Source organism: Arctopsyche grandis, chromosome 1 (assembly GCF_051622035.1).
Source record: "Arctopsyche grandis isolate Sample6627 chromosome 1, ASM5162203v2, whole genome shotgun sequence".
Classification (NCBI taxonomy): domain Eukaryota; kingdom Metazoa; phylum Arthropoda; class Insecta; order Trichoptera; family Hydropsychidae; genus Arctopsyche; species Arctopsyche grandis.
This window is the reverse complement of record NC_135355.1, coordinates 39707161-39726255: the sequence shown is the minus strand read 5'-3', so window position 1 is coordinate 39726255 and position 19095 is coordinate 39707161. Positions and strand designations below refer to the sequence as shown.

The following is a 19095-nucleotide window of genomic DNA, read 5'->3' as shown; positions in this document are numbered from 1 at the left end:
CGGTTCGAGTCCTACTCAGAAACAACTGAATGACGTTTCCCTCGTTAGGATGATCGTAGCTAGCAATTTATCGACCGCTTATTAGCTTAACATCAGATCTAAATATTTTCCCACGTGCAACTTCTTAAAATTGATAGGAAAAAAAAACGCCATCCCTAGTTTTTTCCAGTAGTTACGGCCCTGCATATCACGTGACCAACATCCTTGTGAATGCGTGTTGGTTTTGTTTAAAAATACACATAATACATATGTATATATTTTTTATGCGTCCGATAGCTGTTCAAACAACGCCGATCGATTATAATTTACATGTGCTGTTTGATAACACACTTTTTGCGCGAATGTCCTCAACAACCGACTTTCAGCACTGTGTCAATTTGCAAATTAATAATTAAACACGAATACACATATTTTGCCGTGTTTTGCACATGAACGTTTAAGAAAAGACGCAACGCGACACTCGTTTGAAAAACATTGGTAAGTTTATTTAGTTGAAGACTCAAACTCAACTAAAGGCAAGTAACGAAGCGGGCTGGCCTTGCAAGTTACTTGCTTCACATGCATGAGTAATCTAATTGTGACGTGACGTCACATGCAAGCTACCCACTTGAAAACTATATAATAAGAGTATATAAGTTCACCTGCAACCTCAACTTAAATATTGAGCCTTAATTAGACCTAATTATAAGCTAAATGCCTCAAATAGATGTTCACTTGAATTGACCTACATATGTTCACCGATAAGTATGATCTACTTGTTTCCACTTCCACACATTCAAGTCACTGGCTCGTCCTTTTTAAGGGTTTTTGTCTTTAAATTGTAAGTTACTTTGTCTTCTATTTTGTATTACTCGGAGCTTCGCTTGGCATTGCTTAAGCAGGTGAGACAGATGACCTTCGAAAGGCTACGAACTTCCAAAACTTATTTCTCCAGTACTGATTCTAAAATATACACGGATAAACACACATGCCTGGCATTTCTCAAGCGTTTTAGTATGCCAACCTTTGAATCGCGTCCTTTGAACAATTTGAAAACATGTCTTCTATCTGAGTAAAGGTAATGTGAGACGAAATACATACATCAAATTTGAAAACTGTGCAAATGTGTTTGGACAAACACATTTGCCCGGCGTTTCCCGTCCCTTTTTGTATTGCATAGGAGTCCTTCGATCCCAGACTCCTAAGCCCTTCCAAAATCCATCTATGAATACCAAATTTAGCGATTCTGTATTGAAAACTATGAAATTGAATAGTAGACTGTCACACTTGCCCGGTTTTGGAAGACAGTTTTTGTAAAGGAGTCCTTCCATCCCGGGCTCCAATCCTTTCCCAAATCTGTCTACGGATACTTAATTTGACAATTCTATATTTTAAAACTGTGAAATGTCACAGCGGACAAGCACATTTGCCTGGTATTTCCCGTTCGATTTTGTATTTTATGGGAGCCCTTCCATCCCGGGCTCCAATCCAAGGCTTTCCAAAACCCATCCACAAATAATAAATTTTGTGATTCTTTATTGAAAACTGTGAAATTTAGTAGCAGACAAACATATTCATTTTTGTATTGTACATATAGTAGTCCTATCATCCTAAACTTCAAGCCTTACTGTGAAATTACACAGCGGAAAAGCACATTTGTCCGGCGTTTCCCGTTCATTTTGTATGGGAGTCCTACCATCCTATACTCCGATCCTTTTCAAAATTCATCTACCGATACTAAGTTGGTGATTCTATATTCAACACTGGAATTTCATGGCGGACAATTGCTGTTTGATTTTGTATTGTATGAGAGTCCTATCATCTTGGACTCCGATCCTTTCCAAAATCCATCTACCGATACTAATTTAATGATTCTAAATTGAATACTGTAGAATTGCATAGAAGCCAAGCAAATTTGCCCGGAGTTTCCCGTTCGTTTTTGTATTTTATGACTTATGAGAGTGCTATCATCCTGGGCTCCGAGCCTCTCCAAAATCAGTCTACCGATACTAATTTAGTGATTATATATTTTACACTGTGGAATTGAATAATGGCCAAGCAAATTTGCCCGGCGTTTCCCGTTCGTTTTTGGATTGTATGAGTGTCCTATCATCTCGGACAACGAGCCTTTCCAAAATCAGTCTACCGATACTAATTTAGTGATTCTATATTTAATACTGTATAATCGCATTGCAGACACGCACATTTACCTAGCGTTTCCTGTTCTATTATGTAATGTATGAGAGTCCTATCATCTCGGACTTCGACTCGAGCCTTTTCAGAACTCGTAAATACATTTACTCACCAAATTTGGTGACTCTACATATATTGAACACTTAGCAGTCAAGAGTAGGTCAAATCATAGACTTTTTAATGACACAATAAAAGTCATAAAAATGTTATTGAAATCAGAATTACTAGCGGACAGCACATTTGCCCGGCGTTTCCCGTTCATTTTTGTATTGTATGAGAGTCCTATCATCTCAGAATCCAAGCCTTTCCAAAATCCATCTTCCAATACTAATTTAGTGATTCTATATTTAATACTGTATAATTTCTTAGCGGACAAGCACATTTTCCCGGCATTTCCCGTTCGTTTTGGTATTGTATAGGAGTGCTATGATTCCGAGCTCCTAGCCTTTTCAAAACTCGTAAATAGAAACCAAATTTGGTGATTCTATATTGAACACTGTGCAGTCAAGAGTGAATCAAATCATAAACTTACAAGTTATATTATAACTAATGCTCTTTAATGACACAATAAAAGCCATAAAAATTTCATTGAAATCAGAATTACTAGCGGACAAGCACATTTTTGTATTGTATGAGAGTCCTATCATCTCAGAATCCGAGCCTTTCCAAAATCCGTCCACCGATACTAATTTAGTGATTCTATATTTAATACTATAGAATTGTATAACGGACAAGCACATTTGCCTGGCATTACCCGTTTGACTTAGTATTGAATTGGAGCCCTTTCATCCAAGGTTCCGAGCCTTTCCAAAATCCGTTTTCCAATACTAATTTAGTGATTCTATATTTAATACTGTATAATTGCTTAGCGGACCCGGCATTTCCCGCTCGTTTTGATATTGTATAGGAGTCCTATCATTCCGAGCTCTAAGACTTTTCAAAACTCGTAAATAAATTTGGTGATTCTATCTATATATTGAACACTGTGCAGTCAAGAGTGAGTCAAATCATAGATTTACAACTACTACTCTTTAATGACATAATAAAAGCCATAAAAATGTCATTGAAATCAGAATTACTAGCGGACAAGCACATTTGCGCGACCTTTCCCGTTCATTTTTGTATTGTATGAGAGTCCTATCATCTCAGAATCCGAGCCTTTCCAAAATCTGTCCACCGATACTAATTTAGTGATTCTATATTTAATACTGTAGAATTGCATAGCGGACAAGCACATTTGCCTGGCATTACCCGTTTGACTTAGTATCGAATTGGAGCCCTTTCATCCAAGGCTCCGAGCCTTTACAAAATCCGTCTTCCAATACTAATTTAGTGATTATATATTTAATACTGTATAATTGATTAGCGGACAAGTATATTTAATAATGTATAATTATTTAGCGAACCCGGCATTTCCCGCTCGTTTTGATATTGTATAGGAGTCCTATCATTCCGAGCTCTAAGCCTTTTCAAAACTCTTAAATAGATACCAAAATTTGGTGATTTTATCTATATATTGAACACTGTGTAGTCAAGAGTGAGTCAAATCATAGATTTACAACTACTACTCTTTAATGACACAATAAAAGCCATAAAAATGTAATTGATATCAGAATTACTAAAACTGTTCACACAGTCTTGCTCGTTAGTAATGTCAGTCATCAAACTACCTATTTTGTAAGTGTGGACTCATTAATCCACCATCGACTTGTACAACCTTTATCGGATCGTTCCATCGATCGCGTGCAGACATTACCCAAAGCAGACACATGTCCTGTTTTATCCTCGAGAGGCATTTTCTTCATAAAGAGCCATGTTGCGGAGTACGTGAGTGCGATTCGAGACGGTTTGCAGTGTAATTTCGGGGTCGGTCGCTCGGCTTAACAGAAGTTTCGCATTTGCGCCGTTGTTAAGATGCAGATTGCAAAAAGATAAAGGTGCATCCACACGCGAATTTATTTCGGGTTTGTGACACAAGATCAAGGTTTTGGGCTCGGGGAGCTCGGCCAACACTCTTTTTTGGCAACGCCGATACACTTAACAATTTCGAGTACACATTACTTTGTTGTAACTACGCTGGGTCGATCGATTGCGTGCCGAACACGCTTGCTCGCATTCCATGCTTAGGCTTGATGTATTAGTTTTAATATTTGAAGTTTTGGCGAGGGGACTAAGTCTAGACCAGGTGTATAACGAAACTCGCTAGGCTTCAGCCTAGCGAGTGGCAATGGTGACACCCTTTGGTTGTTTGGGAAAGTTACGCTTGACTTCTGACGTTTCAGTGTCGCGAAGGGTGAAGGGGAATGTCCTTAAATGAAAATTTTATGTGACCAACCCACGGCTTTATCTATGTATTTGAGGAATATATGAAGGTAACAAAACAAAATTCAATAATTAAACATAATACACGTTCACGCATACCGGCTTATGAGAGTATTTTCGATACAAATTGAGCGCAAATGTAGGGAAACTTACACAAGGTAAAAGTTCTACTTCCGGTTGTCGGATTTTGTTCAAAATTTTTTCACAACTTGAAATTACTATACGTATTAGAAACATACAATATCAAGAATACGGTGCAGACACATTCACACATATCTTCAGCATTATGAAATACTAATAGCTATGACAGCATTTTCGATACCAATTGAGCGCAAATGTATGTAAACTTGCACAAGACAAAAGTTCTACTTCCGGTTGTCGGAATTTGTTCAATTTTTTTTTATTGTTTAAATTCACTATCAGTATTATACACATTAAATATCAAGAAAATAAAAATAATTTAAAAGGTCAAAATAAAATAATTAAATATTGTTTAAAAAAAAAATACTACTTCCAGTTTACGAATTCTGACCAAACCCTTATCAGCTTTAAGTTAGTACATAAAAAATAGAAATATAAATTTTCAGCTTGATACGTTCAGGTGTGTGGACAGAATAGTGGCCACAACATTTTAGACCTTTCTAAGAGGAAAAAATCCCACTTCTTGTTTATTAAATTTAGTGATTGTTTTTTTATTTTCATCACATTGGTAAAAGAAACTTACTTGATTTTTTTCGTGAAGAGCACATATGTTAAAGAATTCGAAAAAAAAAAGTGGAAGAAAAATCGAACAAAAGTAAACTGCCACTTCCGGTTGACGGATGCTTACCAAATTTTATATACATATATGTACATATAACTTGGTATTAAGCTTAAACTGATAGATATGAAATTTCAATTCAATATACAAAAGGGTTTCTGAGAAAAACATAAAACACATCGATTCTGTAGAGTAAAAGTGCTACTTCCGGTTGAGGTAAATATATTTAAAAAATATTAGGTTATAAAATTTATAATTTATATTACAAGTAAAAGAATTTTAGTCCGATTTAGTTAGCTGTTTGGGAGATAATTGAATTCAAAAACTTAAAAAAAAGAGGACACCTCTAAGGAGGGGTATCATTTCCGGTCAACTTAAAAATTTGAAAAAAATTCACATCATTTCGATAAGAATTCCAGAAACCGATACTAATACCCCAAAATACACAAACACACATACACATTTTCTAGATCATGAAAACGTGATCAGTGATTGATTCTGAGTTCGAATCAGTCAAAATCTCGAGTTCGAATTTTCGTATGATTGCAAAACTTCATCTATTGTTACTACGTACATAGATAAAGTAATAAAATTAAGTTGACATTAAAATTTTAATTACTGAATATAATCATCAACGATCTCGTGAAGATTTTTATCACATACCAGGCGTTGTCCAATCCGAAATTGACTATTTGTTCAACCTTAAAAACGTATCATCACATACTCGACGTACGATTATCATAAATTTGACTCTCGAGTGCGTATTTATTAACATTCAAACTCGGACGTTCAACGAGTAAGCATATGATTACTTCACATAAACAGATAAATCATATTTTTACACTTGGAAACGCATTTTGTTAAACATTTGTTCGTGAAAACACGCGAATATCCCATGCATGAACAATATTATCAATTTTACGCTCAGGTAAACTGGAAAGATTCGCGTTTGCATATCGACTGGTCGATTGAACTGATAACATTTTCGCGATGTGTGCTCGTTTTAAAATTTATAATTCAATAGAAAGTCGATAGTATAATATAGGTAGCATCGAAAATTAGATGTGTCGTAATTCGCAGAAAATCTTATGTTCTCGTTGTGTCAAATTTTGCACGTTGCAGTTTTTCTCTATGTGTATTGCATATTTGCATTCTCGAAATGCATCGTCGTATTAACGAGAAATCGTTACTCAATGTGAGCTCATTTTAATGTACATAAGCTCTACTTGCTCGAATCAGCTCGCTTTATATTGTTGGTAAATATCGTGACCGTATTGATTTCTTATTTTATTTTGAATGTGAAAAGTAATTTGAAATGAGATTTCTTGTGCGGAAAACCACGAACGAATTTAGTTTTTCACCCTTATTTCAACTGTCAAAATTTTTCCGAAGCATAAGTTTCACTGTAAAAGTTTCGGTATGAAATGGCGTGACGTTATAAATTATTTTAATATACCTGAAACATTTTATTATTTATACGTAATAAAGTAAGTTTTCTTTTTTAAATGTAATAATTTTAGAAGAGATACAATCATTAAACGTCAATCATTTTACATGATAATGTTCTCTACAATATAAAATAAATAGAAATATTGTACGAATCTTGTTAAACTGTAGCTGTTTTGTTGCACACGCATTATTAAATCCATTGATTCATTTAAAAATATAATCATAGTTATTTGGTTTTTCAGTACATACATATTATATGTATGCTAACTTTATGTAAATAAAAATACTGGCCAAAATTGACATTCGAAATTGTTTCAAGTTAGGTTAGGTTAGGTTAAGCACGCATTATTAAATTCATTGATTCATTTAAAAATATAATCATAATTATTTGGTTTTTCAGTACATATGTATGTTAACCTTATGTAATAAAAATTCTAAACATGAAATATTTTTGTTATTATATAATACGCCTAAAATAATCCGGACTGTGGAAATTTTCAACCTATTTTCTTTATTTGGTCCACTGTTTGATCATGGAAAATATTCTTTATACATTGGCACTTTGGCCAGGTATTGCAAAAAGAAAATGACAATTTTTTAATAATTCCGAATAGTAAATATTCAGACCATTTGAGACAGGAAATCATATTTTTTCAATTTTGATTATTAAGATTTTTTCTACAAATATTTTGCCTCCGATGTGGAATTTGGCTTCGGTATAAAACATATAAGCTTTTTTTGCAGTTCTTCGGTGAACAAACACTTTCGCTTACTCATTTTTTGGGGCTAAAAATTAACGCATGCAATTCTTATTACCAACAATAGATTATATAAAATATGGATGCACAGTTTGGGTCTGTAATTTGATGTCCGACTGAAATTAAATTCTCTCTCTTGATAGAAAGAGTTCAAAAAAAATTTCTTAGATGCCTTTATATGAAGAAATATAAATATTACCCCTATTTATTTCCCACTGCCTCTTTACAAGGTATGCTAGGCTTTGACTCACTATCTTCGAGAAGAATTATTGCCATTTCCAAATATTTCTTTGGAGTATTAAAGGGAAGAATCAAAAACCGATCGATTTTATTGGAATTTAAATTTTCGGCGCCTGAATGCGGTAGAGCTTTGCGTCATCATTTACTTTTCCAACCTATTCCTGCAAAAACGTCTGCTTTCAATAACTCGTCTCTTGTAAAGGCTATACGTTTCCTTAATGTGATTGATGGGCATTTGGACCTGTTCAATTGTCATGTTGATGAGCTGGTTAGTTTCTTGAGACTCAACACGAGACTACTTGAATGAGATGAATGATTGAAATTTTTATTGTTTTTATTTAGTTATTTTCTTTCTTTTGATTTGTAAAACTGGTGTGACGCTTTGGGAGCAACCTGTCAGGTCACACTGGACATTTTATTATTATTATTATTATAAATAAATAAAGTGAAAATGTTGCTTTACTTGGTTTGCGAAGGGGAAAGAAAGACAGAATCACAGAATGATAATGCGACTGACTTGTCAGTATTAGAACAAAACTAAAAAGTGTCAAAATACGAACTTTTTCTTTGGCCGTGAAACAGCATTAGTTATTTTTATTGTTTTCTTATATGTATTCTTTTACGTATACTAGGAACGAAATATGACTCGAATGAACACGTGCAAGTAACAACATCGATGCAAATTTCAATTGAGACCAACATCGATGCACTTTTGCTGCACTAAACACAATTTACGACCTAAAAATAGAAACGCTCATATGTATAACATAAACAAAATGATTTTAATCGTATCTACATATGTGCAACGAAACTAATCAACCGCTGAAACTGTCCAACCAACATCCCCCTATTTAATCAACATTGGGTTAAACACACTTTACGGTGGATTCAAACGTGTACAAATTCCGATAGAACATACATATGTATGTTTGTTGACCGCAAAATGTATGAAACAACTCAACAGGTGATCGTATCTGGCCTTTCAGCGAAAATTATCACATTTCAGCACCGAACGTATTTGCATAGTTAAAATTAACCAACTGTCACTTTTATCCGCTCGGCTGCAGTTTAACCGTCGCTGTAATTTAGCACAGCAGTAGTAGACCTTTGAAATGTGATTACAAACAAATATAAGTAAACAAATATTTTTTTATAATTTATAAATATTATCTATATATGTATATACATATATAAAATTGAATATCTGTCTCGTATAGGCTCCTAAGCTACTCAACCGATTACGATGGAACTTTCACGATTTGTTGTATGCATGTCCGGGAAGATTACTGTGGAAAAAAAACGGGAAAAAACCTCTTAATTATAATATTCGTAATTAAGATTTTACCGACGCGAAAGTTTGAAGTGGCATTGTGTAGCCAAGGAAATGTGTTCGTTGGTAACCACGTTACCAGTTGGTTTATGACGACACGGCTTTGAAGAGACGTTAGTTGAGCTCCAACCATCACTTGAAACGGAAACGGGAACGGGAACGGGAATTGCATGCGTTATTGTGGCATTGCAACGCATGCCGGGTTGCCGGGAAAAAACAAACTCCGGTTTTGCTTTCAGTCATAAAAAAGTTTGGGAAACTCTTGACTACGATCCGAATTAAGGCTAAGACAAGCATGCGTATGCATGATGCACACAAAAATCACCCCCAGAGTGTTTTTGGTTATATTTTAACCTTATGTTGACGTATTTATCCAGTACGCCAAATCTGTACTACTACATCCCTTTGCAAGCCTCACCCCTTGGATTGTATTTTATCCTTGAAAGTGATCTATAGTGGTATTGTTTTCGCTGACGGGATGGTAAACTCATGTAGAGGGCTTTATTGATCGACTTCATTAATTTTTAAAGTGGGCTTATAAATGGTGATTCCTATATTTGAAGAAATGTAGGAGAAACTTACGAATCGTACGAATGAAAAATGATATAAGGATACGCCTATCACGGCTGGAGGCTACCTAGGCATGCCGTGCCGTACAATTCAGTATGTCTGTGACTTTAGGGCATTGTGAGATGAATTACAATGCGGGGAATTTTTAGGTCTTTTTATTGTTATTATTATTCTTTATTCATTTTTATGTATTTATTATAATAATAATAAAATAAAAGATTAAATTAGATAAATAAAAGGCTTTTCTAAGAAATTAACGCTAATGAGTATCCTTAGTAATAAGTAATGATTTTCGAAGCTTTAACCTCTTCGTTAGCATATACATATGCTTTCGAACATAGTGGTCACGTATTCGAGACCCATTGGTTGCTGCTGGTTTGTAACTCCAGGTGGATCGTTGCCTATCATAGTTTTCCAATTTTTCTGATTTTAATTGAAATGGTTCCTGTAAATTGGCATCTCTTTTCCAATATCTCTTGGAAATATCAAATTGTTCAACGTCTTGAGGTTCGCCAATTTCTATAATAAAATGCTGCAAAAATTTCTCCACTGTGGATGATGTTTGTATGATTTCGCACTGTATAAAATGCTTGTATTGTTTGTATTGTATCTGAACTAGTACACTCGTGTTTGATGATGTTTGCAAATTGAGACCGTGTGCTTTCCGTTTGACATTTTGGCTTAAGATGCACATTTATACCAGCAATATGGCTTAATGGTAGTGTGTATGTTTAGCACCTAGTGATCAGTGGTTTCGATCCGCCATACTGCTGGTTAGATTTGGGGGTATTTGTGACTCCAAATCGATCGTTTCTTATCAGAGTGTGCCAATTTTATCTGATCATTGTTGAAACGGTTCCTCAAAATTGGCAAAAAATCATCTTTTCTGTTGTCACAAATCGTCTGTATTTATTGTGTGTAAAATTACGTACAAAAATCTACATCCATAGATGTCTCAATGGATTAACTCTGTAATTAATTAATTGTTATTTCGTGTTCTTTGGCATCTGGAAATACAGTGATTTATGTAATAATACAATGCTGCATCGTTTGTAATTAATTGTCCAGGAAGGCGTATTTGAGTCTTCCTGTATAGCCTTCCTGGTATATATATCTATGTAAAATAAAATAAAATAAAAATTTCACACGCCAATTCAAAAGGGTTCACAACCGCTGCTTCAATTAACCGGCCCGTGTGAAATATTTGCCGATTTGCGAATTCGGCACACGTCACGAATAATAACACGGCGTTTCTCAGATTGCACTCGCTCTTATCGGAGTGCATGTTTGAACCTTTGGCTCCATTTTTGTCACGGATCATTCGCTCAATTATTATTGCATAACATTTATTCAGACACACCTATCGGTGTATTATTGTTTACTACAAAACCCCCGTTTTGACCCCCACCGATAAACCGACGCACATACTGGTATTTTGCCTCAAAAGCTGACCAAAAATTAAAAATTGAGTTTATGTTGGGGTCCCAAAGCAGGTAGACAAATAAGACTTTACACTGTGGAGTCCTTAAGCTCACTAGTTAAATGTAGTCGCTGTCGAATCCTGTCATTTGTGTGATACGCTTGTTTTTGTTCGCGGCATTTTGTTGTCAAACAACTTTCCTTGTGATTATTTTTATGCTAAAAGTGTTTTTAATGGAAAAACTTAATATAGACGTTGAAGAATAAGATATATAAACTACATTAAACTAAATTTCATTCCTTTTCAAATTTTATTTTACATGTTTCGACCTGTCAACAAACCCTACTATTTTCACATACGTAGGTTTTCTTTACTCTTTTATTTTATTTATTGAAAAATCAACAGACAACAAGATGTAGAAATGCATAAAAACAAAGAGTAAATATATAATATATATAACATCCGAGTCCAATTACAGATTTTTACAAAGATAATTAAATGAAAAAGTTAAATACAAGATAAACAAATGAAAAAGAAAAGAATAAAAGCTATAACATGACAAAATAGCACATTGCATAACTAAACTAAAGTGTACAAACTTTTGTACAAATTGATGTTTTTAAAGGTGTTGTGCTTATTTTAGCCGAATCAAATTTATGTGATATGAAACTTTAGGATCTTTACTTTTATTCTGGTAAAACAAAGTTTGCACGAATGTGCACTTTCAAAAAATACTCAATAATAACACTGTTCGACACAAAAAATGGTTCAGAGACGAGATATGACTTTTCTTATAGATCTATGCCCAGTGAACACGAATCTGGTAATAAAAAATGTTGATTGGCTCAAAATTTGGAGATATGTGTTTTTTAAATCATGCGATTTTCATCTATCTGAAACCGTGCTCCACTAATACGAGTTTTTAGCTCAAAATTTTACCGATTTAAAATTCAGCACACTTCCAATTAACCGTTTTAAACGAAAACAAAAAATAGTGTGGCCAGAACACTATTCCAATAAACATCTTTCAATAGAAAATACTCAATTATAAAATAGTATTAACAGTGGGAAAAAAGCCCAAATCAAAATACGTACTTTTGACCTTTGATTTGAACTGAACGACTACTTAGAGAGATTTAAAAGCTGAAAAGTACTACAAATGAAAGATAAAATACTCGACTATAGATTCCAATATTTATTTTGAACAGAAAATTGACAGATTTTGAGACATCGACCGAACAACACCAAGATATAGAAAAATCGCGCGATTTAAAAAACACATATATTACATATATCTCCGAATCTCGAGCCAATCAACATTTTTTATTACCAAATTCGTGTTTATTGGGCATAGACGTATAAGAAAAGTCATATCTCGTCTCTAAACCAAAAAAAAGTCGTCATTTGTCTAATTTTCTACTTATTTTCATTCTTTATTTATATTCCAATATCTAAGGATTCTGTCAATTCTATGAAACGGTATAATAAAAGAAAGCACCGAAAGGCTTTTTATTCAAAAATTCAAAGATTTAGAAGGAAAAAACTAGTAATTGTTACAAAGTGCTCTCCTGCGAAATTTGATGAATTTTGAAAAATTATCAACAAATTTGACATTGTTTAGAATCGTCAATAACTCGCATGCAACAGTACAGAAAGCTATTTTCTTGGAAAAAACATTAAAAAAAATTTTGGTCAGGTTTTCAGACCAAATACCACTCGACGGTTAAACTTGAACCGACGAAAAAAATAATTGAGAATATTAAAAAATCACAACAAAAGCTCCCAATCGGATAACGTACGCGAAAATTGTACACCATGCCATGGTATAGCGTAACTGTGGTTTCGATCTGGTATTATCGATAGTCGTGCCTCGCATAGGGCCATAAAACTTGCGTACGTATAAATGTGCGAAAATAAATGATAACATTTCAAACATACGCTTATCTATGTATGTAGATCGGAAAATTTTAATGGTTTTCGCGTACGTACAAATTTTGCGATTCGGTGCTTTTCTATGTACATATATTATGTGTCGTGACTAGACCGTGTATAAAATCTTAGGATTATTATATATTTTATTTTTACATAGATATGTATATATATACCAGGAAGGCTTGACAGAAAGACCCCTATGCGCCTTCCTGGACAACTAATTACAAACAACGCAGCATTTTATTATTACATAAATCACTGTATTTCCAGAAGTTGAAGAACACGATAAATGAATGAATTAATTAATTAATTACAGAATTAATCCATTAAGACATCTATGGATTTACATTTTGTACATAATTTTTACAAATTATACACACAATAAATACAGAAGATTTGTGACAACAGGAAAGATGATTTTTTGCCAATTTTGAGGAACCGTTTCAACAATGACCAGATAAAATAAGCAAACTCTGATAAGAAACGATCGATTTGAAGTCACAAATACCCCAAAATCTAACCAGCAGTATGGCGGATCGAATCCACTGATCACTTGGTGATAAACATACACGCTACCATTAAGTCATACTGCTGGCTATATAGTTTAAGTATCCATACTCTATTGGTATTTGAAGTGATTGCATTACAAGTTAGCTCGGGCGGGGGGGCGGTCTTATGGCCTCCCAATCATTAGTGCGTGATCTATTATACCTATATACAAAGATTTAGTTTTTTCACAACTCTGCTCTAAGCAGGGGCGTCATTTGGGGGGCTGGGCAACCGCCTAGGGGTAGATAAGAACTTATTTTGTCAAATTCAATTTTAAGATATTTAAAAAAAAATCATTCCAAACTTAAATGGCTTGGCCATTTTTTTATTACGATGTTTTTTTTAGTTTGACTTCACCAATTGGTCTGACAAACTCTTCCTACATTCTTCCGATCGCTTTGAAACTTTGCCATTTTGTGGGGTTTGGCCACCGATAGAGATTTCAAAGGGGTCCCCTAAAAGTTGATATTGAAATATAATCGTAATAAACACGTTTAAGAATCCAAAAATTTTGGAGAAGGTGACAGCTCACCCATTGCCAATAAATAGCCAGTTTGTTTGTCTGACTTTCTGCCCCCCACTCGTTTTGTCAAGTTTGAATTGTTTATACGCCTATAACTTAAAATTTTCTCAATATATCTTATAAAATTTGCATTATAGACTCTCATTATCTCTCAATATATATTTTTCCTTCACTAATAGGCTATATAATGAATGATAACATTTTTTTTTATGAAATTGAAATGGCCGATGCTTTGTTCATTCTTTGCGTTTGACGTCTATATTCTATCTTTGTTTCCAACTTTCTGATATTGATTTTTTGATAATATTCCCAATCATTGAAATACCTATTAGGGCCGGGCCGCACCGTACAACTTTGTCGGCCGACTTGTTGCGCGACACGAAAAAATGTATGGAAATGTGTGCGACAAACAAGTTGACGAGTGCAGCATGTCCCATCTACCTGCATGCATTGGTCTGGTCGCCCTCAACCAAGTTGTTCGCGAGTTGAGCGGTGCGGCCCGGCCCTTATACAAACGTGTTACTAAAATAAATTGCCCGACATATCGCTACGCACGTGAGCATATAAGCAAGTGATTTGATGTCTGCAATTTCAACACTTTCTTTTGTACAATATTAAAGCAAATTTATAAAATATGGTACAAGTAAGCAACATCAGTAGCATTATACTGTAAATAACTTTTATATTTTATACTGTATAAAAAAATATTCATGAAGTAACGAATGCTCTGGTCATATTTTCCATTCAAGTAACTATACGTGTAATAATATGATCTTTCATAATCATCTTGGGACAAATAATCCAATTTAAAAATAAACGAACAAATCGATGGTCTTATATCAAGTTTGACACTAATAGAAAGGTAAATGGCAATATGTATGTAGACAAGGTGTTATCCGAGCAACCGTCACTGCGTGACACTGACTTGCGATTGTCTTATCGACGAATTGTTGACGGTCGTTCTAATTGCAAATTCGACGCAACACCTGAACAACAACAAAAAAAATGAAAAATGCATTGTGACTTGCAATTCACGCACAACGAATTGCATATTAAATCAGCCGTAGAAATATCAAGATTAAAAACCGTACCCGTAACGATTCAGATATTAAACGGTGAACGGATAAAGGTCCTTTTACATTATTGCACGGAAAGTACTACTTCTATCCATACTATATGTATATACAGCAGCGTACGTTTCGGCACGTTCAGATTTGTTTTGGCCGTGTGAAAGGCAAAGTCGACTTACATATATATTATAGAGCGCGACGATACGGCGCAATATTGCTTGCGTTGTATGGTCGAGTCAATATTCATATGCGCATGCGCACTTTCGCTAGGGCGCATGCGTGAGTATTTCCACAGTGGCCAAAGAGACCCAGTTTTGTTCAGTACTTTACGGTGACCTGTACTGCTGTATAATATAAATAGATTGTGTCGGCTACTACAAATATTCCTACGCCACGAACATATTACGGAAAATATGTATAGAATGTGCTGATGAATATTGTTCGTACTATTACTTACGTATAGTTGCTGGTCTATGCTGTGCAAAGTATTAACAGACATTAAAGCTACACAGATAAATGCAAAATGACAGAAACTCACACTGAAAACTGCACACATAAATGTAGGATTCAATGTGGAACGCGTGGTCCGGCCCAATGAGACTCGTTTGGCTCTTTAAACCATATTTATCTGAGTTTGAAAACTAATTTATATATATCAATATAAAACACTAGTATTGTGCCCGTTGATATTTCAACGCATGGTTTTATAAAGGAATTAGTCCAGTGGCGTGGAAAAGTGGTTAGCATATACATATGCTTTCAAACATAGTGGTCACGCATTCAAGTCCCACTGGTTGCTGCTGACTCAAGGTCGATCATTTCCTATCAGAGTTTACCAATTAATCTGATTTTCATTGAAACGGTCCAAACAAATTGGCAATATTTATGTATTTCTCGCAAAATCTGAGCTTTTCAGCATCTCGAGAGAATTCGCTGATTTATAAAAATGCAAACTTATCCATAGATGTCTCTATGATGCCCTGTAGAAAAAATTACTGTATGAATTGTTTTTTGATGTTTGTTATTGGTCAGTAAGGTGCATTCGAGTTCATCTGTTAGGCCTTCTTGGTATTTATTTTATTTTATTTTTACATACATATATACAAATATACCAGGAAGGCTTAATAGGTTAACCCCAAATGCGCCTTCCTGGTCCACATAATTATTACATAGATACATGTAAATCTAAACAATATCTGACATGTATCGTCAGATATTACAAATATCGTATTATTACGATAAATACCGATGAATAACTTTCATGTAATAATACGAATTTTATATTCGATAAACAACCACAGAGACATCTATGGTGAGCAATATGGCGAAACCTAAGATATAACAATGACTAAAGGTTCGCAACAGAAAATTGGGAAGGAAACGCCAATTTTACAGGAATCGTTTCAATGAAAATCAGAAAATGTGGCAAATTCTGATAAGAAACGATCGACCTTGACAAATCAAGGTCTGGCCAATAGCGAGACTTAGCGGGAATCGAACTCATAACATCAAGTACGAGATAATTCAACATTCACCACTAGACCACGCTACTGGTTAAACATGTATGTAAAATAAAATAAATATACCAAACCCGAGTTAAACGGTTTTAACATGCATAGCTCTTGTAGTCAATTCGCATCCCCCCCCCCCCGCTCACTCCCCCCACGTTGCCTTCTAATTCCATCCCCGCACTCTTGCCTAGTCGTTCGCGTACAATTCGAGTATTATTCGGAACAAAGAAATAAAATATGCAATTTTCGATATGCTCAGAGCAAGGTAATGTTTCTTAGATCAACATATTATTTTAAAGTCACTTCAATGAATACAAACGGTGAATACAAACCATTAAAATATCGATCGTATGACTCTTATATTTTTAGCTGACCGACTTTCGTAAGGTACACTTGGCGTAACATACGCTTTTAACCCGCGGAAATGTTTAAACTAATTGCTCGGCTCAATTGTTTTAGGGTTAATGGGCTTCCATTACAATATAATAATCAATTGCCATGGTATATATGTTTCCATTCAACAGAACAATGGTATCTTATATACATATGCAAGTAATTTTGGGCACAAGTATCGATAGTCAATAGTGAATGTAACCATTTTAATAACACTCGCATTTTTGATCCTATCCGTTTCACAAGAGTGAAAGGTTATTTATATATTATGTTACATATTCTAAGTGTTGCAGTTTGTATTTATGTAGATTATGTTTTTTTTTTTTATGTTGTACGTATGTATATTTTTTATCAATTTAATGACACTCGATTTCCTTTCACCGAACGGAACTTTTGAAATACATACATACTCGTAAGTAGTTATTTGCAATATGCATTTTAATTTGATGAAAAATCGATATTTGTCTGAATCGTCGTGAGTTGGAGAATCAACAGCGGTTGCATTTTTTGCCGTACTTTTCAAATGGAATGCAGTCTTTATGTTTTTTTTTTCTTTGGTCCGACACGAGGTCCGGAAGTTCCTGAGGACTTTGGATCGACACTGTGAAATCAATCTGCACAGTTTTTATTGCGAGTTGGGTTTCGAGCCGACAAATGTTCAAAAGATTAGATTTGACTTGTTGAAATTCAATACGCCCGTCTTTTTAAAGTCGATTCAATTCCAAAAGAACATCAATGTATTACATACATATATAACCAGTAGTTTATAAACAACTGTTTTTAAATAATAACAGACAAGCACACAGCTTTTCTCGGGTCGTTTTCTATGGAAGTCCCTTCCATTCCGAACTCCAAACTAGGGATCCCAATCGAATATTCGAATATTCGAGTATTCGAATCATTCGTCTGATTTTTCAGCCATTCGTTATTCGAATATTTCATCAACTATTCGAATATTATTCGTGTATATATTTTTTACATACCTCCTTTACGTTTCACTTACGATTACAATTCAGGAAAAAGTTTGCCTCTTATCCGATCGTTTTCATACTTTGCCATATTGCTCATTTTGGTCATCAATATAATTAAATGGATCCTCCGCCATTACGATGGTGCAAAAATATCGTGTAAGACGCGTTTTAAATCTGCCCGGTGAGATAGTAGTTGACGTCTATCCACCGTTTGTTTATTAGTTTTAAACATAGATGGCGGTAGTAAAATAAAGTAATGGTATTTTTATTCAAAATAATAATTTTATATACAAATTATAGAAGAGGTATGTTTTTAAAAAACATTTTTTTTATAATAATTAATTTATAAACTAAAATCAACATGAAAAGAATGATGACGAAGAAGCTGACGTTTATGTAGAAAATTAAATATATAATGGGGATAATTGTGATAAAAATGAAGATAATAAAGAAACAGATTTGTATTCATTAAATACGGAAATGTTTGAAGAAAATAACTTTGCGATCGATAATAATCTCTACAAAATTTTAGAAAACATCAGAAAAATAATAGGAATATTTAAGAAGTCACCGGTGAAATATACATTTTTACAAGAAATCATAATGAATAAAGAAAATAAAAAATTGGTAAATTATTATTGGCTGTAAAAACGAAGTGGAATTCAATGGCAACTATAATAAGACGATTAATTAAAATTTATGCTTGGTACATATGCAATTACCTTTTTTTAATTTTCGAATATATTCGAATATTCGAATAGCTCATAATTTACTATTCGATATTCGAATAGTCGAAGTCGACGAACATTTGGGATCCCTACTCCAAACCCTTCTAAAATACGGTAAGACCAAATTTAACGATTCTGTATTGAAAACGTCAAATTGCTCAAACTGCTCGGCGTCACCCGGGAATTTTTTCCTTAAAGCTCTCCTATCAGTTCAAAAACTCATCTGGTACCGTGAGATACCAAATGTAGTGCAGGACAAGGTTTCTAATAAAAACATAAAAAACTTCGATTCTCTAGAGTAAAAGTATTACTTCCGGTTCAGGTAAAAATATTTAAAAATATATTAGGGTATAAAATTTATAATTTCTATTACATGTAAAAAATTTCAGTCTGATTC

The 19095-nt window shown here is 34.2% G+C and overlaps 1 protein-coding gene across 19 annotated transcripts in view; it reads left to right on the top strand.

Moving 5' to 3' along the window:
• mamo (maternal gene required for meiosis) overlaps positions 1-19095 on the top strand; it is a 144366-nt gene that overhangs the window by 93923 nt on the left and 31348 nt on the right. The window lies entirely within an intron of this gene.